Consider the following 22,084-nt stretch of genomic DNA (forward strand, 5'->3'; position numbering starts at 1 on the left):
TCCACTGCTAGACCAATGTCTAGTTAAAATACTTGTCGTTAGTGAATAAATTGTTCGACAAGACTGGGGATTTTTTTTAATTTGCACCTTAAAATAATGAGATTATAATGACCCGCGCTGTGCCGCTCACAGTCACACCCACACATAGAGATGTGTACCCACACCACTGACTTCATGAATGAAACTTGGTCAATAAAGGATAATTGTGTAAAAATATAATATATATAAAATTGCATTGCAATGGTTTTAGGAGCCGCACTGCATTGAACAGTGTAGAGGGGGTCTGGTTTGGGAACCACAGAATCTCGTCTCTGCTGTTTGTGGACGATATGGTTCTGTTGGCTTCATCAAATCAGGACCTTCAGCGTGCACTGGGGCAGTTTGCAGCCGAGTGTGAAGCGTCCGGGATGGAAATCAGCACCTCCAAATCCGAGGCCATGGTTCTTGACCGGAAAAAGGTGCTTTGCCCTCTTCAGGTCGGTGGAGTGTCCTTGCCTCAAGTGGAGGAGTTTAAGTATCTCGGGGGCTTGTTCACGAGTGAGGGATGGATGGAGCGTGAGATCGATAGACGGATCGGTGCAGCATCTGCAGTGATGCGGTCACTGTATCGGACTGTTGTGGTGAAGAGAGAGCTGAGTAGGTGGGCAAAGCTCTCGATTTACCGATCGATCTACGTTCCGATCCTTACCTATGGTCATGAGATTTGGCTGGCACGAGTACAAGTGGCTGAGATGAGTTTCCTCCGCAGGGTGGCTGGGTGCTCCCTTAGAGATAGGGTGAGGAGCTCGGTCACTCGGGAGGAGCTCGGAGTCGAGCCGCTGCTCCTCCACGTCAAAAGGAGCCGGTTGAGGTGGCTCGGGCATCTTTTTCGGATGTCCCCTGGACGCCTCGCTGGAGAGGTGTTCCGGGCACGTCCCATCGGGAGGAGGCCCCGGGGAAGACCCAGGACACGCTGGAGGGACTACGTCTCAGCTGGCTTGGGAACACCTTGGGGTTCCCCCGGAGGAACTGGGGGAGGTGTGTGTGGATCGGGAGGTCTGGGCGGCTTTGCTTGATCTGCTGCCCCCGCGACCCGACTCTGGATAAAGTGGAAAAAAGTGATGGATGGATGGAAATTATTTTGACAGAGTACAGAGACAGTAAACAATGGTGAGTTAAGTACACAATTACAGAAAGTGTTAGTATTAAATAGAAATCAATCAATCATTTTTTTTACACTAAGTACAACACATTTATGCAAAATGACTGGAAGATATATTGCGCAAGATGTTTGACAATATTGCACATAACTCTGAATAACTATGTTCATTATGTATTCATCTTGCAGAAGGTGGAGGAATGATACAGTCTGATTGGGGAGGTGATGGTTTAGTGGTTAAAGCGTTGAGCTTGAGACCAGAGAGACTCAGTTCCAAATCACCGGAAAATCACTAAGGGCCCTCGGGCAAGGTCCTTAATCCCCTAGTTGCTCCCCGTGTGTAGTGAGCGCCTTGTATGGCAGCACCCTTACATTGGGGTGAATGTGAGGCATTATTTGTAAAGTGCTTTGAGCGTCTGATGCAGATGGAAAAGCGCTATATAAATGTAGTCCATTTACCATTTAACATTTCTGACTGCCACACGTGGGACAGACAGACGACCTGTGGCATTCTGTAGTGCACCTCAGTGGTCTCAGTACATTACTACACGTGTTTCAGACATTGACAATTTCATTTGAGTTACTCATCGATCAAATGCCTGTTATTTGGCCTAAATTTGATGACGCACAGAATAATTCCACCTGCTGCCATCAAACATAGATTGTTTTTAAAAACATTTTTACAGTAAAATTGCGAACAACAATAACTCCATCAACCAGAGAAATTTAAGTTCCTGTAACACGAAACAGATCGCAGTTATAAAGTTCTTGTTTTTACTGATATGATTGTGTCACAAGAGAAGAAGAAGAATATCCTGCACTTCAGTAAAAACCTGATTAAATTAATCAATCAATCAATTTTTTTATATAGCGCCAAATCACAACAAACAGTTGCCCCAAGGCGCTTTATATTGTAAGGCAAGGCCATACAATAATTATGTAAAACCCCAACGGTCAAAACGACCCCCTGTGAGCAAGCACTTGGCTACAGTGGGAAGGAAAAACTCCCTTTTAACAGGAAGAAACCTCCAGCAGAACCAGACTCAGGGAGGGGCAGTCTTCTGCTGGGACTGGTTGGGGCTGAGGGAGAGAACCAGGAAAAAGACATGCTGTGGAGGGGAGCATAGATCGATCACTAATGATTAAATGCAGAGTGGTGCATACAGAGCAAAAAGAGAAAGAAACAGTGCATCATGGGAACCCCCCAGCAGTCTAAGTCTATAGCAGCATAACTAAGGGATGGTTCAGGGTCACCTGATCCAGCCCTAACTATAAGCTTTAGCAAAAAGGAAAGTTTTAAGCCTAATCTTAAAAGTAGAGAGGGTGTCTGTCTCCCTGATCTGAATTGGGAGCTGGTTCCACAGGAGAGGAGCCTGAAAACTGAAGGCTCTGCCTCCCATTCTACTCTTACAAACCCTAGGAACTACAAGTAAGCCTGCAGTCTGAGAGCGAAGCGCTCTATTGGGGTGATATGGTACTACGAGGTCCCTAAGATAAGATGGGACCTGATTATTCAAAACCTTATAAGTAAGAAGAAGAATTTTAAATTCTATTCTAGAATTAACAGGAAGCCAATGAAGAGAGGCCAATATGGGTGAGATATGCTCTCTCCTTCTAGTCCCCGTCAGTACTCTAGCTGCAGCATTTTGAATTAACTGAAGGCTTTTTAGGGAACTTTTAGGACAACCTGATAATAATGAATTACAATAGTCCAGCCTAGAGGAAATAAATGCATGAATTAGTTTTTCAGCATCACTCTGAGACAAGACCTTTCTGATTTTAGAGATATTGCGTAAATGCAAAAAAGCAGTCCTACATATTTGTTTAATATGCGCTTTGAATGACATATCCTGATCAAAAATGACTCCAAGATTTCTCACAGTATTACTAGAGGTCAGGGTAATGCCATCCAGAGTAAGGATCTGGTTAGACACCATGTTTCTAAGATTTGTGGGGCCATGTACAATAACTTCAGTTTTATCTGAGTTTAAAAGCAGGAAATTAGAGGTCATCCATGTCTTTATGTCTGTAAGACAATCCTGCAGTTTAGCTAATTGGTGTGTGTCCTCTGGCTTCATGGATAGATAAAGCTGGGTATCATCTGTGTAACAATGAAAATTTAAGCAATACCGTCTAATAATACTGCCTAAGGGAAGCATGTATAAAGTGAATAAAATTGGTCCTAGCACAGAACCTTGTGGAACTCCATAATTAACTTTAGTCTGTGAAGAAGATTCCCCATTTACATGAACAAATTGTAATCTATTAGACAAATATGATTCAAACCACCGCAGCGCAGTGCCTTTAATACCTATGGCATGCTCTAATCTCTGTAATAAAATTTTATGGTCAACAGTATCAAAAGCAGCACTGAGGTCTAACAGAACAAGCACAGAGATGAGTCCACTGTCTGAGGCCATAAGAAGATCATTTGTAACCTTCACTAATGCTGTTTCTGTACTATGATGAATTCTAAAACCTGACTGAAACTCTTCAAATAGACCATTCCTCTGCAGATGATCAGTTAGCTGTTTTACAACTACCCTTTCAAGAATTTTTGAGAGAAAAGGAAGGTTGGAGATTGGCCTATAATTAGCTAAGATAGCTGGATATGAAATTATGAATCTATGTGGTAGTATTTTTTATTTACCACTCCAAGCTAAAATCACAAGTAGAGCCATGAAAAAGAAGTGGACCATTCTGTAGACAGCTCACCTCCTCTGCCACTTTCCAAAGTTCTTCGTTGGTACAATGTCCGTGGGGATCCAGATTCATTCGGAAAGTACCGGTGAAAATGATGACTTTCTGTTTAAAGCAGAAAGACATTGAAAGCACTTTCAAGTAAAACCATGTTACAGTTTAGCTCATTGTTAAACAATATTTGTGTATTTACTGGTTTTTCTGTTCCACTCCACTCCAGTGGTTCCAAACCCAGTAAGAATAAGAATCAGAAACATTCCACTTAATTCCAAATGAACAAGAACAAAAACTGTGGGACTGTCATTGTGGAATCTATTTACATTTTTTTTTTTTTTTTTTTTTTTTAGGTATTTTTGGGGTCAGCTTTTCAAAACAAATTGTTAGATTCAGTCCAGTACTGGATTAGATTTCTAACACTGCCAAGGTCTCATCAGGGATCATGTACTAGTAGTACACGTCTCCACATCTGCCACCTTAGGTCCTGGACGGCAACTACCCATGAAGACATCCTGACCATCTCCACCTCTCTGTAATACACAGATGAGGAAGAAAAAGGGGCTGTGGACAGCCACAGTCCAGTGCCCAGGGACCAACTCCACAGATGCTGCCTTGGTCAGGGCAAAGAAAGGAAGAGACCCTAAAAAAGCATGTGTTTGATTGTGGGAGGAAACCGGAGTTGCCCAGAGGAAACCCGCACAGACACAGGGAGAACATGCAAACTCCACACAGATTTGCTGAGGTCCTCAGCCAGGCCCTGGTGTTTTGGATCTTACCCAGAGAAACATGCCATATAGACAACATGACATAGCTGACGTTGCAATGCAAGTGATACATCTCATCTACGTCTTCTTAAGTAACTGTTCGTTTGACACAAAGTCATTCCAGCGGTACCCAAGAACACTGCAGCCATACAGTATTAAGACAGGAAGCATCAGGACCTGAAAGAATTGGAATTTTATTCTCCTGCACACCTCTGGGCACACAACCTCTGCGTTGTGTTGTTTTGTCTTAACGCTTCCCACTCGATCCTCTCAGGACGCACGATCTCTGGCACTGGAGGCAGCCGCTTTAACCTGAAGGCTGAAACTCTGGCTGTGGCCTTGTGGTCAGAGAATCCTTTCAGCTGTTGGCGAGTGCGGTTTACTGACTACCACATGCACAGCGACTCCTACTGGCCTCTGTCACACACAGGTATCACATCACCAAACACATCTGTCCAGTGACTTCTTAACTTCATAAGATGTTCCCAGACTTCTCCCAATCTGAAAGGCTGAGGACCAAGAAACATGAATGTCACTGCCAATATGAGGTGCTCCTTCTTCTGCTTACAACGGGCATGTGCTCTGCTCCACATTTGACCTTTATGGTCTTTTTGGAGAGTGGTATGAAGGCTAAGGTAAGTAACTGCCTGTATAATCTGTCATTTTTATTTAGACAGACAGACAGACAAATACTTTATTAATCACAAGGGAAATTGTGCATTATCTGTGCTCCAAGGATAAATAGAATTAAAAGATACAATAAAATGGAAGGAACAAAGCCCACCACAGAAATAAATAAATGATAACTAAAAACTAGCTGCTAAAACACATTCTCCCTCCTGCCCCTCCCAGCAGAGGCCTCTTTAAGCAGCCTAATGGCACGCGGAACAAATGAGTTCCTCAGTCTCTCTGTAGAACATCTCAATGACCGAAATCTCAAGCTTACTGAACTTCTCCTGGATGGAGAAGACAGAGTTCAGCGGGTGACTCTCATTAGACAGGAGACCCATGCCATTTTATTTATTTATTTATTTATTTATTTATTTTCACATTTTCTGTGGTAAACTACCACACATTTACCACAATAAGAATACTCTCCATGCCACCAGACACTTCAAAAAGACATTTGCTCACTGGTGACAATGAGTGGTTACGTGTTTTGCCCTTGAACAGTGTCAGCATTCACATCTAATACCAGACTGATTCTCATAAATCCCAGAGTTCCCCTATAAATACACATTTATTTGTACCAGAAAATGTTGGAGTGGTCTACAAAAAGCAAACAAATACAAACACATTGAAAACAAAAAAAAAAACCTGCAGTGATTCTTACATTGTGTTACATTTCATTGCAGACATTAAGAACCCAAAATATTCAATGTTTTATGTAGTCAGTTTCATTTCATTTGTTAATACACATCCATTCCTGCATTTAAGGCCTGCAGCATGGACATCCTTGGAAAAGATATCTTGAAGGCAGCATATGTTGCTCTAAAATCTCAAAGTAGTTTTCTGCATAAATGCTGCCATCACAGAAGTATGGGCATTGACACAACCCCATACCATGACAGATGCTGACTTTTGGACTTGGTGCTTGTTGATGGTCCAGTACAGAAGCCTCTGAGAACAGAGAAGTAAATGTTATTTCTGGACAAGGTTAACATAAAGCTTCTGTTTTGTACAGTAAAGTTTTATGCGGCATTTATGAATGGTGCTCCCTATCATAGCACAAGTAATCCCTTGCCCATGTTAGCTATTGATGAATGATGATTCTTGATGCCGTACTGGCTTGAAGGACTGGAGATCACATGGTGTTCTACTTGCACCCTTGTTTTTAAGTATTTCAATAATTTAGTTGTGCATTTGTTAATGAAGTATATATCCTAGTCAAACTGTAAAGCCCCTCTTTACTCCTCGAATACTTAGCCTTTATGGATACTGCTGTTGCACCAAATCGTGATAACAGTCACCTGTAGATGTCACCTGTTTGAAATCACATAATTCTTTTTCTTGCCTTCTGTCTTTTACCTCATTATTAACCCTAAATTGCCCCATCCCAACTTTCCTGGAAACCGCTGCATGCCGCAAATGCAGTAATGGATGTATACTATTAACAAATGAATTTAATTTGATCATACAAAACAGTGAATATCTTTGCTTCCTACTGTCTAATGTAAAACAGAAGTCAAAGTAAATCGCTGTGGGCTTTTTTTGTGTGTGTGTGTGTGGGGGGGGGGGGGGGTGTTGTTATTGTTGTTTGTTTGCAAATCCACCACAAGTGGATCTGCATGTGCTAGGAGATCACAGGGTTTATGTTTTTTGTTAAATTTCCATACCATCCCAGCTTTTTATGATTTGGGGTTGAAAAGTTATACCATGACAATAAGCCATATTTCCACAAAGTCTGCAAAAAACCTACAGGACCAAGTCGGCATCTACACACAACTTATTAGGAACCCAGTAGGTAGAATAATGGATGTGGTGTGTTCTCTAGGGACGTGGAGGATGTGTTTGAAATTTGAACATGTTGAAAATATTACACAGTGACAACATGGGTGAATCAGGATGCAGTGAGTATTGAATAAGTACATATTAACAACTGCGTTGCCTTATTAATACTTCATGAAGCAGCACGGAAAGGCTCACATAGCAGCTGTCTTTGGGCTGCTTTGTGAATGAAATATGCTGATTACTGTCCGTAGTACTGAAACACCCCCTCTCCCCCAAAGAGAACATTCTCCCACACCTCTTCCTACAAATCCAAGTTGTTTCAAATGAACCCACATGCACATACTGAGCATATTTGAGTGCACTGAAATGCAGCAAAATAAATAAATAAATACAAATTAAAACATTTGTAGGAATGTAGGATTAGACACAATGAGAACCTGGCAGGGACATAATCTTTTTCTTACTTTTGCTATTTTTAATACTTTTTAATAGTGCTTTATTGTTTATATTTGCAGAGGGTGGTACCCTTTGCAAGCGTGCACATGGGAAACCCACTTTTGTAACTCTTGTGATTAGTTTTCTGCTTCTGTTTTCTGCGCATGGAAATCCCTTTGTCTCCAGCTCTGGTCGTCCCACTGTCTACACCCGGGATCAGCTGCTTGGACTAAGACTCTATGTACAGTGGACCGGGTCCCCACTATGCTGAGCACCTGGACATACCTGCAGACATACAAAGGAGATGGAGGGGCTGCAGGGGTGGCCGGACAAAGCGGAGAAGGATTTATATTCCATCTGTGGTCATGGGGAATGTAAGGACTTTCCGCAACAAGACCAAGGAGCTAGCAGCGCTAATCCGTTTCCAGAGGCTGTATAAGGCCTGCAGTCTTATGTGCTTCACGGAGACGTGGTTGGATGAACATGTACCAGACTCTGTTATTAACATGGACGGCTTACACTTATCCGCGCGGACAGGACACTGGCAGAGAGCAGGAAGAAAAGAGGAGGGAGCCTCGCTGTTTATGTGAGTGAGAGATGGTGCAGCGCAGCTCATGTTCACGTGAAGGATCAGATCTGCTCCTCAGACGTGAAGCTAACCGTGGTGAGCATGAGGCTGTACTACCTCCCACGGGAGTTTGGAAGTGTGATTACGCTCTGCACGTATATTCCTCCTTCTGCAGACGCCACCGCTGCCTGTGAGTGGATCCACAGTACAGTCACACGGTTGCAGACACAACACCCCCGCACCCTCCTCCTCATCACCCGGGACTTTAACCACGCTTCCCTCTCCGCCACCCTCCCCACGTTCACCCAGTACTTAACATGTAAAACCAGGGTCAATAGAATACTGGACCTTTTTTACGCTAATGTGGAGGACGCTTACACCTCCGCCCCCCTCCCCCTGCTCGGATCACAATCTCGTCTCCCTGCTCCCCCAGTACACACCCAGGGTAAGAAGAGAGCCAGTGCAGAAAAGGTCAGTAAAACTCTGGACTGAAGAGGCCACCGAGAGGCTGAGGGACTGTTTTAGAACCACAGACTAGAGCATGTTTCCAAACTCTCACGGTGAAGACATCAATGGCCAGACCCAGTGTGTCACTGACCACATGAACTTCTGTGTGGAGAGCACTGTGCCCACCCGGAGGGTATGGTGCTTTCCCAACAACCACCCCTGGGTGACCCCTGAGCTGAAGGTCCTGATGAACCAGAAGAAGAGGGATTTCAAATCTGGAGACAGAGAGGAGCAGCGTAGAGTCCAACAGGAGCTCCAGTGGAGGATCCGGGCAGCCAAGAAGGAGTATGGAAGGAAGATGGAGGCGCAGCTGGCCCCAAGCAACATCAGGGACGTGTGCAGAGGCCTCAAGACTGCCTCCGGATTTGGGCAGGGTACCAGCAGGACTGCAGATGGAGATTCTTGGTTTTCAGAGGAGCTAAACAGTTACTTTAACTGTTTTGGCTCCTCCACACCTGCCCCCCCACCTGCTCCCGGCTCTCCACGCGTCTCCATCAGTCAGCCCTCCAGTCCCTCTGACCCCCCACCTTCTTCCCCCTGGTCACCTCCACTGCACCCTGGACTCTGTCCCTTCTCTCCCCTGACTAGATTCAGCACCAACCCACCTCAGCTCCCCCCTCACTGTGACTCCATCTGAGGTGAGAGGCCAGTTCCTGTGGCTGAAGCAGAGGAAAGCAGCAGGACCTGATGGGATCTCCCCAAGGCTGCTGAGGACCTGTGCAGATGAGCTCTGTGAGGTCCTCAGCCACATCTTTAACAAGAGCCTAAGCCTGGGGGTGGTCCCCACCCTGTGGAAGACTTCCTGTGTGGTCCCAGTTCCCAAAACACCGCACGCCAAGGAACCGGCCCACTTCAGACCAGTTGTCCTGACCTCCCACCTCATGAAGACCATGGAGCGGCTCGTCCTGTCTCACCTCCACACCGTGGTGAGCGACATCCTGGACCCATCCTGGAAATGTTTGGAGGGAGCTGAAACTCCAAACCTGAAGGATTTGGAGAAGATCTGTATAGAGGAATGGACCAAAATCCCTGCTGTAGTGTGTGCAAACCTGGTGAAAAACTACAGGAAACGTTTGACCTCTGTAATTGCAAACAAAGGCTACTGTACCAAATATTAACATTGATTTTCACAGGTGTTCAAATACTTACTTGCAGCAGTAACATACAAATAAATTATTAAAAAATCATACATTGTGATTTCCGGATTTTTTTTCAGATTATGTCTCTCACAGTGTTCATGCACCTAAGATGAAAATTTCAGACCCCTCCATGATTTCTAAGTGGGAGAACTTGCAAAAAAAGGGTGTTAAAATATTTATTTTCCTCACTGTATATATATATATTCTATTTCTACCTCATTTTCTTATCTTATTGTATTGCTACAAGTATTATTATTGCTTATCCTTGTACACGCTGTTTGATGCACATCTTCCTCCACTCGTACTCATCTTGTGTGTTTTTTTAAGAGCTGACGTAACATGTGAATTTCTCCACTGTGAGATCAATAAAGTCTTATCTTAATCAGGACAAAGTCTGGACTTGAAATGCATTCTTCATGATCTTCTGAGTGTGACGAAACACAGACACAGAGATGCAAGTTTTAATGCCTTTACACAGTAAACACGACCGATTTTGGCCATTTATTGTTTGTATGCTCATTTGTTAAGTTGAACCAGCAACCTACAAGAGCAGATAACAATTTCCTTCTTTAAAGATATCACGGATTTGGTTGACATACCTGTGGCACCACTCCAAAAGCCTTCCTCCACGTGTGCAGGGAGACGGCGCGCCAGGAGACGCCGTCTATGGAGATATCTCCTTCAGCATTGGTAAGACATAACAAGGTGGACAGCAGAGTGCTTTTCCCAGAACCCGTCCTTCCTAACAGACCAACCTACAGCACAAACAATAAACTTTTTTATCTGCTGTGCATTATGAAAATTACCTGTGGATTTTTGGTAACAGCACACAGGGCTTGTACAGCAAGAACCTAGATGAGTGGGTGTGAGTCAGTCCTTCCCAATCAGCTCTGCGTTAGCAACTAATCAAACAAACAAACAAACAACAACAAATACGAGGTCTGTTAGAAAACTATCCAACCTTTTTATTTTTTTAAAAAACTATGTGGATTTGAATCATGTGTGATTGCGTCAGACAAGCTTGAACCCTCGTGCGCATGCGTGAGTTTTTTCACGCCTGTCGGTTGCGTCATTCGCCTGTGGGCAGGCTTTGAGTGAGCACTGGTCCACCCCCCTTGTCGGATTTTCATTGTCAGGGAAATGGCTGAGCGATTGGAGCAGCGCTGAATCAAATTTTTCCAGAAACTATGAGAGACAGCCAGGTGGAAATCATTCGGAAGATTCAGACGGCTTTCGGTGAGGATACTCTGGGCGTCACACAGATTAAGGACCATTACAACCAGTTTAAAGACAGCCCACAGCGGCGGAGGGCGCGCCGCGCTCCGGGCGGCCATCGACAGGCTGAAACGACCAGATCATTTCCAAAGTGAAGGCTGTGTTGATCCGGGACGTCGTCTGACTACCAGAGAAATTGCAGAAGAGGTGTACATCAGCACTTTTGCTGCACATTCCACTGTTACAGGAGATTTTTTAATGAAAGACGTGCGGAGGAATTCGCGCGTCGGGACGGAGCCACAATGGCGCACAACAAAAAGCACGTCTGTGTTGGAAGTCTCACAGGACAAGTTGTGACATGCCCAGCTGTTACACAATTTCTCGGATACTCACTCGACTGACAAGCCACTAAAAGCCGTCTGAATCTTCCGAATGGTTTCCAACACGGACGTGCTTTTTGTTGTGCGCCATTGCGGCTCCGTCGCGACGCGCGAATTCCTCCACACATCTTTCATTACAAAATCTCCTGTAACAGTAAAATGTGCCGCAAAAGTGCTGATGTACACCTCTTCTGCAATTTCTGTAGTAGTCAGACGACGTCCCGGAACAGCACAGCCTTCACTTTGGAAATGATCTGGTCGTTTCCGCCTGTCGATGGCCGCTCAGAGCGCGGTGCGCCCTCCGCCGCTGTGGGCCGTCTTTAATCCAGTTGTAATGGTCCTTAATCTGTGTGACACCCATAGTATCCTCACTGAAAGCCGTCTGAATCTTCCCACCTGGCTGTCTCTCACAGTTTCTGGAAAAATTTGATTCAGCGCTGCTCCAATTGCTCAGCCATTTCCCTGACAATGAAAATCCGACGAGGGGGGTGGACCAGTGCTCACTCAAAGCGTGCCCACAGGCGAATGACGCAACCAACAGGTGTGAAAAAACTCACACATGCACACGAAGGTTCAAGCTTGGCTGATGCAATCACACGTGATTCAAATCCATATAGTTTTTTTAAAAAAATAAAAAGGTCGGATAGTTTTCTAACAGACCTCGTAAATGAAAACTGTCTAAGATGAGGAATGACCACCACGAAGAGGGACTGACGGGCATGTGTATATAGTATATTCATGCCAAATTTGCAGACAAAAAAGCGCAAATTGCGACCAGCAATTTTTTTGGGGTGATTTTAGTGTTTGAGCTTCCTGTGACCTTGACTTTTGACCTTGATCCAGGGCTGTGAAATGAAAATTGTGAAATCCGAGGAAAATTCGCAGGGGGTAGATTGTAGAATATTTTAAAAAAATCAGGGTAAAATATCAATAACATACCTAATAATAAAAAGCCACACATTCTTGTGTCAATTCCTGTAAATGCACTCAAAGCCACGTCTTTTTTCCCATGAAAAAAGTCTACATTAATAAAAACTAATTTACATTGTTGTGTAAATTCATGTAGCCTAAATTCATTCAAAACCACAATGTCTTTTTTTCAATCAAAGAAAGTCTAGATTAATGAAAGAAAAAAAGGTACATAATCTTTTCTGAAATCCTGTTTGAACAGCACAATGTTTATTTTCCAGAGAGAGAAAAAAAATTCTTACCAGTTCGCTTTTCCCATTTATCTTTCAGGTGTGTTGATGAAGCCAGCAACAATTCCACAGATTCTTGTCCTTATCAGACTTTTCAAAACGTCTTTCTCGCCATCTTCGCTCTGTCAGATGTCGCTCCGTGACACAGACATGCTGCAAAAATCTTCTTTTAAAAACTTGAAAGTTCTAAAAGTTTGCGATGTCCACATGCTACGTTCAGCTAGCTTCGCACAGGAGCCGCACAGCGTCACCGCACCAACCAACCAGTCCCGCTTTACGACAACGGTCGTAACAGCCAGGCTTTGAGTGGCATTTTTCTTCGAAACTCCGCGGATCCGAGGAAACTGATCTGTAACACACAGATCAGTGTCCGCGGACTTATAAAACTTGCATGATGCTGTAAAAAAGAGAATGCTTTGCGATAAACATTTTAAAAACTCAGTAACGATCACAATTAAAGAGTACAACACTGACACTCCCGCACCCCTCCCCATGATGAAATCCGCGGAATTCCGCGGATCCGCGGCGTTTTCACAGCCCTGCCTTGATCCTTTTGTGTGCTGAAAGGTATCTCCATAGGACTGCTATACAGTGGTAGGCACAGATAACCAAAAAATGAACTTCGATAACAGATAACTGAAAAGTTATCTTTAATAAAGATAAACCGATAAACCACCCAAAAAATGTATCGGAAGTTACAGATAATCGATAACTGATAAATTCCGGTGTTGTCTATGGGACATTTGCAGTTACTAAAGAGCTGAAATTGATTTTTAACACGATCGCTTTTGAAAGCATCAAAAGCAATCTAAGACCTAAAGAATAAACAAGAATGTTTGACCATGCTGCCCCCTGCAGGAAGAAGCACAGACAAATCCTGAGCTCACCCACGAAATCAACTCTTTACTAATCATAATCATCCTTTCAGTTTGGGGAAAAAACGTCATCCACACTACGTCGTAAAAAAAAAAATCCATCCACATCGAACCGTATAAATGTGTTGTAATTAGTCTGCCAAACCTTTGGGTGGCGGTACTGATTAAAATTCTATCCAATCAGGAGCCTTATTCTCTTGTCGTCACTTCCACAAAAACTAAAAACATGGCGCCAACCTCGTTCGTGTGGACAGAATTACTTCTAACCGTAGTTTTAGAATACAAAGTTAACAAATGCACACAAAAAGCGCCTGGACAATGGACAATACCAACACTTTGAGAGCAGCCATGTACCCAGACGTTTAATACTGCCATGAACACTCCTGACCAGTAGATGGCAGTAGCGGCCTTGAAAAAATGTCAAACAAAATTCCAGATAATCCGTGTCTCCTACATTTAAGATGCGTGGAATTTAACAAACGCAAATACACTAACATCTATACACCCAGAGAATATATTCACGAGAGTTTTAGGCACTAGAGTTTAATGCTGTTATCTGTGGACCCTGAACAGAGTGTCTGAAATGCATTTGTCCTGTCGTGAACGTCTGAGATTACCTTATGCTACCCATAATGCATTGCTGCCTGGCACAGCATGTGCTCACAAAACCTTAAAAATTAGCACATTACTTTAAAACGAAAACATATATCTGATATTTTCACTTTATAAACTTCAGACATGACAATAATTTTAAATAACTTGTCTAAAATGAGTGGTTAAAATTTGAACCATAAGTTAAACATGTATGCCTCTGGATGACTTGGTGACATTGCTATTATATTAGTATGGTGTTAAAGGAAATGACTTTTTTTTTTGGTCACCAGTTCTCCTTTGCTTACAGACGATAGAGTGGCTTCTGATTGCAGAGGGTAGAACAACATGCTTATTAGGAAACTTTTAACAGGTAGGTCTCAACAGCTTTAACAGTTTTAAAAATGTTTCTCACTGTTCAGCTTAGTTTAGTACTTTATCGGTCTAAAAGTTATCGGACGGTAATTCATCTGAAGATAATTAGTCTGATGATGGTTTTTAAATTTATCTAAAAAGATAATCCGATAATGAAAACATTATCTTCGATAATTATCTGTTATCAGATTATCGGAAGTGTGCCCACCACTGTTGCTATATGTGAACTTACAAGAGTCTGCAATGACAATTTTCAGGCTTTGTCACACCCACAAAAAAAATCAAAATTTTTTATGGGTTTTTTCATGATGACATCATCAAATGACATCATAATTTAATTTAGATCCTCTCATCAAGGCCTAGGAAAGATGTTTTGTTGAATTCAGTGTTTGACCTTGCTGTGTCCTGGACCTTTGACCTTCAGCTTGATCCTTTTGTGTGCTGAAAGGTACCTTGGTAGGGCTGATATATGTGAAGTTGCAAGAGACTGCAATGTAAACTGTGTGCTGCACGGTGAGTTAAAGATGAAAAATGCAATGATTACACAGACAAAAAAAAAACAAAACAAAAAACAAACAAACATACATACTGACTAACATCTTGCAAAACTTTGTTTTGGCAAGATAATAAATAAATGCTATCATGTTGGAGCTCAAGCACACTGTGTCATTTGAGGGTGGTTGATTAACTCTGTTACACCAGATTAAAATTTTTTTTTTGTTTTGTCCACGTCATATTCTGTCTGCCCCCCTGCTGTGTGGTTGGTGGATGCTGGATAGATTATGGTAAATTACAAGCAGCAATGATTTAATTTTCATGATCTGTCTGAAACCTCTTGAACAGTGGGCACATTGTGCTCCACTGACTGGCAGCCTCCTACACCTCACTGTCAGCTAAAATAAAAGCTAAGATAGTTACCACAAGGAGCAAAATAATGCCCATTATGTGGGAAAATATGGGATAAAATATACAACAGAACCCAAATTTAATGGGGGAGGTGATGGTCTAGTGGTTAAGGTGTTGGGCTTGAGTCCAGAAGATCATGGGTTCAAATCCCCGCCTGACTGGAAAATCACTCAGGGCCCTTGTGCAAGGCCTTTAATCCCCTATTGCTCCCGGTGTGTAGTGAGTGCCTTGTATGGCAGCACCCTGACATCGGGGTGAATGTGAGGCATAATTGTAAAGCGCTTTGAGCGTCTGATGCAGATGGAAAACCGCTATATACGAGGTCTATTAGAAAAGAAACCGACCTTTTTATTTTTTCAAAAACTATATGGATTTGAATCACGTGTGATTGCGTCAGACAAGCTTGAACCCTCTTGCGCATGCGTGAGTTTTTTCACGCCTGTCAGTTGCGTCATTCGCCTGTGGGCAGGCTTTGAGTGAGCACTGGTCCACCCCTCCCGTCGGAATTCCTTTGTCTGACTTCTTCCTGAGAGACTGGCGCTTTGCTTGATCAAAATTTTTTCTGAAACTGTAAGGCACATCCAAGTGGACACCATTCGAGAAATTCAGATGGTTTTCGGTGAAAATTTTAACGGCTGATGAGAGATTATGGAGTGTTACTGTCGCTTTAAGGACTGCCCACAGACCCGGATGGCGCGCCGCGCCCCGAGCCGCCATCGTCATCCTGTTTCGAGCTGAAAACTTCCAAATTTAAGCCTCTGTTGACCCAGGACGTCGTGAGAGAACAGAGAAGTTTCAGAAGAGGTCAGGATCAGCAGTTTATCCGGACATTCCACTGTTAAAGTAGACCTGCATTGAAATAAATGTGGTCAGATTTCAGAAAGAAATAGCTGATATGTATTTATAAGACCCTTGTGAATGCAGTAAAGTAAATCTGTAAGCCCAAATTTGTAATTCAGCGGAGAAATCTTCGTTTAAAAATGACAAATTTGCAGCTAAAATTTAGCCCTCCGTGAAAACAGTTTGTACATCTGGATCATTTCCATGACGTCGGGGACAAGACGATGCGCTCGCGCCTTCAGTCCGATCCCGCATTGAAATTGATTTTATCTGTTAGTAGTAATGTTACTGTTATACACGTCCTGGTTTCAACATCCAAAAGTAAGCTGCAATGAATGTGAGATACAGCTCTGCATGCTCAGATCAGTGGCGGCATCGACAGCGGGCGCCGTTCTTCCCCAACGACTCGCTCTCACTGCCTCCGATGCACTTACCGAGTGCATACGCTCGTTAAATTCCGCCGCGGGCCACTCACACCCCGTGTCTGCTGTGCAGCCGCAGACACGGCTCTGTCTACTGAATGGAGGTGCAGCCAACTTGGCACAAGTCCAGAGACTACGCTCGCTGTTTTAATGCGAAGCGGCCGGTGACACCTGTTGCTCGCAAGGACAGACTTCTTGCGGCAAAATCCACAGCGCCGCACGTCTCGGTAATCGGAGCCGCAGAGCTCCGTGGCCGCTGAGAGAGGTTTATATCTTTTTAATGACTTGGATTCTTTGCGGGCCTCCGTACCCCGCGACGGTAACACTGGAGGCGAAAGACAGTAGATTTTCAATGCGACACCACTCAATCAAACGGCCATATGAAAAAGTCCCCAAAAATAATTTTCAAGCACAATTAAAAGAAATGTGTACTCACTAAGCATACCGCAAGACAATATGAAGTTTTTAAAAAGTTGATCCTTCCGTATAACGTATATACGAGGTCTATTAGATAAGAAACCGACCTTTTTATTTTTTTTTTAAAACTATATGGATTTGAATCACGTGCGATTACGTCAGACAAACTTGAACCCTTGTGCGCATGCGTGAGTTTTTTTCACGCATGTTAAAGGAGATTTTGTAATGAAAGACGCGCGGACGGATTCGCGCGTCAGCACGCAGCCGCTCATCGCGCGGCGCCACAGCAAAACACCTCCGTTGGAAGCATTACAGGACAAGTTTGAACATGCCCAGCTGTTAAACAATTTCTCGGATACTCACTTGACTGAAAGCCATCGAAAACCGCCTGAATCTTACAAATGGTTATCAACACGGGGGTGTTTTGCTGTGGCGCCGTGCCATGAGCGGCTGGGTGCCGACGCGTGAATCCATCCGCACGTCTTTCATTACAAAATCTGAGGAAAAATGGAGGAATTAAAGAATGGGTAGAACGCATGGCTTCGGATGACACCAAAACTTTTCCGTAGTCTTGCAATTTATTTATGGAAACTCAAAACACTGTTCCAGAGTTGGTACACTGCAAAAAAGAGATACCTATAAACAATATAAAAAACACTATATTTGAGGGAAATTATCTTGCTGCATGGACAGATAATGTCACTTCACAAGATGTCTTGAATTAAGATTGTTAAATTTAGAAATAAGCATATCGAACACTTAAAATAAGAAATTAACCCTTATTACAAGATGGTAAATGGACTGCATTTATATAGCGCTTTTCCGTCTGCATCAGATGTTCAAAGTGCTTTACAATTATGCCTCACATTCACCCCGATGTCAGGGTGCTGCCATACAAGGTGCTCACTACACACCAGGAGCAATAGGGGATTAAAGGCCTTAGTGATTTTCCAGTCAGGTGGGGATTTGAACCCATGATCTTCTGGACTCAAGCCCAACACCTTAACCACTAGACCATCACCTCCTCTAAAGATAAATTATCTAACACTTCTAAATCTTTTTTTTTTTTAATCTTTTTTATGTCTACACTGCAAATGATTTGATGCTTACCAAGATAAGAAAAAACTCCTGAGTGCTCATGAGTGTGCACACTACTTGTAGCACCAACTGTACAAAATGTATCATTGTATTATTAAAGGACTTTTTGATTTGAGGTGCTGTGGACACGTCTGTACATCTCAGCTAATATTTAAATGGTTATCAGGACATAAAAAACAAACAAATGGAACAAGGTTTTAGTGCTAACACTGAGCTCTCATCTACCATGTGATTCATCCTCACAACTTCGTACTCACAAGTAAACAAAGACAGAGAAGATAAATATGAAGACTTTTTTCCCCTTTTTCACTGAAAGCAATCAGATCACAGCGATTCTCTGCTCTAATTTCATGATGATACGCACTTTAAAATGAAAAGAAGGGAGGTCTCAGTGAAACACATCACGTGTTTCCTCTGCCACCTCTCCTCCCTGACTCAGTGCTTACACTCTGTCCTCCGTCCACACAGAAGGAGACGTCACTGAGGACTGCACGTCCGGCCTCTGTGTATTTGACGGTGAGGTTTTGAATGTCCATCTGTCCACAGCTGGGCCAGCAGTCAGACACATGTGAATTGCCAATGATCAGATCGGGGCCTCCTTTACCACAGATTTCCCCTCCTCTGATTCCTCGTAGCTCCTCTGAAGGCAGATCGATGAACTTGAACACTCGGCCCACAGACTGCATCTGAGGGACACAGACAGAGACACAGACTCATGTGGCGACTGAACTACTCAGTCCTAGCAGAATTTACTAAACTTGACAGATCTTTATCATTTGTTCTTGTTTATGTAAATGTGGAGTCATTTATATTCAAAAGAACACAATCATTTCTGTTGTGTGTCAAATATATTTTCTAACTTGTTTTTATGTTGTACTGCACTCATCACATGCATCAGTCAGTTTTAAAAATGAGCTGCATTAAAGGATGAGTTGGGTACCTTTTACATTTGAACTGGTACCAGTACCTCAAATTCATTTACTCACTCTGAAATAATAATTAATAATAAAAACAATAAAAATAACAGTAACAAAATAAGTTCAAAGATGTCAACTGAAACATTTTTTTTTTTTGCCTTAATTTTCAACATTTTACGTACTACACAAAATAAAACCACTCTCTACCTCCCTCTTCCAAATCCATATTTTAGTTGTTAAAAATACATAAATTCTCATCATTATTATTTTTTTATCGTTGTTTTTGGTCACAAAATGTTTTAAAAAGTGGCCCTTCTGACTGCTCGCATTTCTAGCTCCACATGGTACGTGGACTCCATTTAAACAAACGATTTTCCATCTACACTGAACAAAAATATAAACACAACACTTTTGTTTTTGCTCCCATTTTTCATGAGCTGAACTCAAAGATCTAAAACATTTTCGACATAGACAAAACACCCATTTCTCTCAAATATTGTTCACAAATCTGTGTAAATCCGTATTAGTGAGCACTTCCAACCTGGTCTCACGGCAAGTCGTGATTCAGCAGTACGAAATATACATTAATCTATTGGTTCGTGATATTGTGACAAAAAGCCTCATGTTCATCACGGCAGCACAAATTCATTCTAATTCAATCTGTGATGGCTGCATGAAATTAAAAGTGAAGCGGGGGGGGGTCGGGTGGTTATGGTTAGGGTGGGGGGAAGGAGTAGGGTTAGTAATAGTGAGTTAAAAAAAACCCTGTCACAAAAATTTGACTCATTTTGTGACGGGAGGCCGAAAAAAAAAAGTGAGACGGCTGAGATAATCCATCCCACTTCACAGGTGTGGCATGTCAAGATACTGATTAGACAGCATGATTATTGTGTGCTGGCCACAATAAAAGGCACTTAAAGCACTTTCACACACACACACTTTTTATGGCAATCATGATCTGACCGGCTTGTAAGAAGGGAAAATGACACATGCTGTCCATCAGAAATAGACTTGGTGCATATTTTAAGCAAAGAAGAGTAAAATGTTTTCAGAACCTTCGACTGCAGCAGCACTGAGTACTGCGTATTATCGCTGAAGCAGACCCAGTCTGAACATAGAGTATTTATTTTTTCCTGGAGTTATTGGAGACTTTTCAAAACTCTGATGTGGAAACACATGGGCCCGACCCCATCCCAAAGGACTCAGCAGACCACCCGCCTCCTCCGCTCGCATGGAAAAGGAGCCAGACAATCAGCAGCGAGTTGCTTCATTTCATTGGCTGAGAGCTCCTTAGTGAGAACTTCTGAGGGGTTCACACAGACGCAAGACAAGCTGGTTCCCAACTCCGTCTTTGCAACTGTGCATGTTTATATTTTGCCACATAATTCTGTTCAGAAATCGTTTTTACCCCAAGTACTGTGTTTTTCCACTGACATGCAAAATTTAAACATAACAACAAAATAATAAATACATGTCCCAGTTGTCTGTCACATCAATTCCTTGTATTCTTGTCAAAAATAAATTGGTGCACTAAATACCAGACTGAAGAAAACTAAAGTCACCCCCCACCCACACCCACACACACACACACACACACACACACACACACACACCAAAAAAAGTAACTAACTTTGGTTGGTTCGAACACCAAAAATCAACAAAAGAAGGTTAATTTCCAGTTCCAGTTAATTTCCAGTTGTTCCCCCCATGACATTATTCCTCTTTCCTACAGCATCAATAACAATTACATGCAGATGGCCAAGAATGCAAATTAGGTGATGACATCATTTAGCGACTTCTAGCGACTTTTACAACAGCTAATAGCAACTTTCCTGACTGAGAAGTGACCAGATGAACTGACACTTTCTACAGAATATCATGTTTTACTGGGATTGTTTTCAGGTTGTGATCAAATAATGTGCTTATGCACTTGTGACAGAGATCAGTGAAAAGCACAACTTAGAGAAACATCAAAAATATATTGTGTGTATAACAGCCCCGTGTGTTTGGACATATTGATCTTGTGTGTTTGGAAGCTTTGGCCCTGTGTGTTTGGATGCTATAGCCCTGTGTTTTTGGACCCTATAGCCCTGTGTGTTTGGACGTGTCGGTCTTGTGTGTTTGGACGTATTGGTCTTGTGTGTTTGGACGTATTGGTATTGTATGTTTGGAAGCTTTGGCCCTGTGTTTTTGGAAGCTATAGCCCTGTGTGTTTGGATGCTATAGCCCTGTGTGTTTGGACCCTATAGCCCTGTGTGTTTGGACGTATTGGTCTTGTGCATTTGGAAGCTTTGGCTCTGTGTTTTTGGAAGCTATAGCCCTGTGTGTTTGGACGTATTGGTCTTGTGCATTTGGAAGCTTTGGCTCTGTGTTTTTGGAAGCTATAGCCCTGTGTGTTTGGACGCTATAGCCCTGTGTGTTTGGACGTATTGGTCTTGTGCATTTGGAAGCTTTGGCTCTGTGTTTTTGGAAGCTATAGCCCTGTGTGTTTGGACGTATTGGTCTTGTGCATTTGGAAGCTTTGGCTCTGTGTTTTTGGATGCTATAGCCCTGTGTGTTTGGACGTATTGGTCTTGTGCATTTGGAAGCTTTGGCTCTGTGTTTTTGGAAGCTATAGCCCTGTGTGTTTGGACGCTATAGCCCTGTGTGTTTGGACATATTGATCTTGTGTGTTTGGACGTATTGGTCTTGTGCATTTGGAAACTTTGGCTCTGTGTTTTTGGAAGCTATAGCCCTGTGTGTTTGGACGCTATAGCCCTGTGTGTTTGGACATATTGATCTTGTGTGTTTGGACGTATTGGTCTTGTGCATTTGGAAGCTTTGGCTCTGTGTTTTTGGACGCTATAGCCCTGTGTGTTTGGACGTATTGGTCTTGTGCATTTGGAAGCTTTGGCTCTGTGTTTTTGGAAGCTATAGCCCTGTGTGTTTGGACCCTATAGCCCTGTGTGTTTGGACGTATTGGTCTTGTGCATTTGGAAGCTTTGGCTCTGTGTTTTTGGAAGCTATAGCCCTGTGTATTTGGATGCTATAGCCCTGTGTGTTTGGACATATTGATCTTGTGTGTTTGGACGTATTGGTCTTGTGCGTTTGGAAGCTTTGGCCCTGTGTGATTGGACACGATAGCCCTGTGTGTTTGGATGCTATAGCCCT

General features: G+C 42.9%; 1 pseudogene; it reads right to left on the reverse strand.

Annotated features, from left to right (window-relative positions):
* Positions 1-22,084, reverse strand: part of LOC117515419 — a 279,907-nt pseudogene that overhangs the window by 8,139 nt on the left and 249,684 nt on the right.

This window comes from Thalassophryne amazonica, chromosome 8, assembly GCF_902500255.1.
Source record: "Thalassophryne amazonica chromosome 8, fThaAma1.1, whole genome shotgun sequence".
NCBI classification, from domain to species: domain Eukaryota; kingdom Metazoa; phylum Chordata; class Actinopteri; order Batrachoidiformes; family Batrachoididae; genus Thalassophryne; species Thalassophryne amazonica.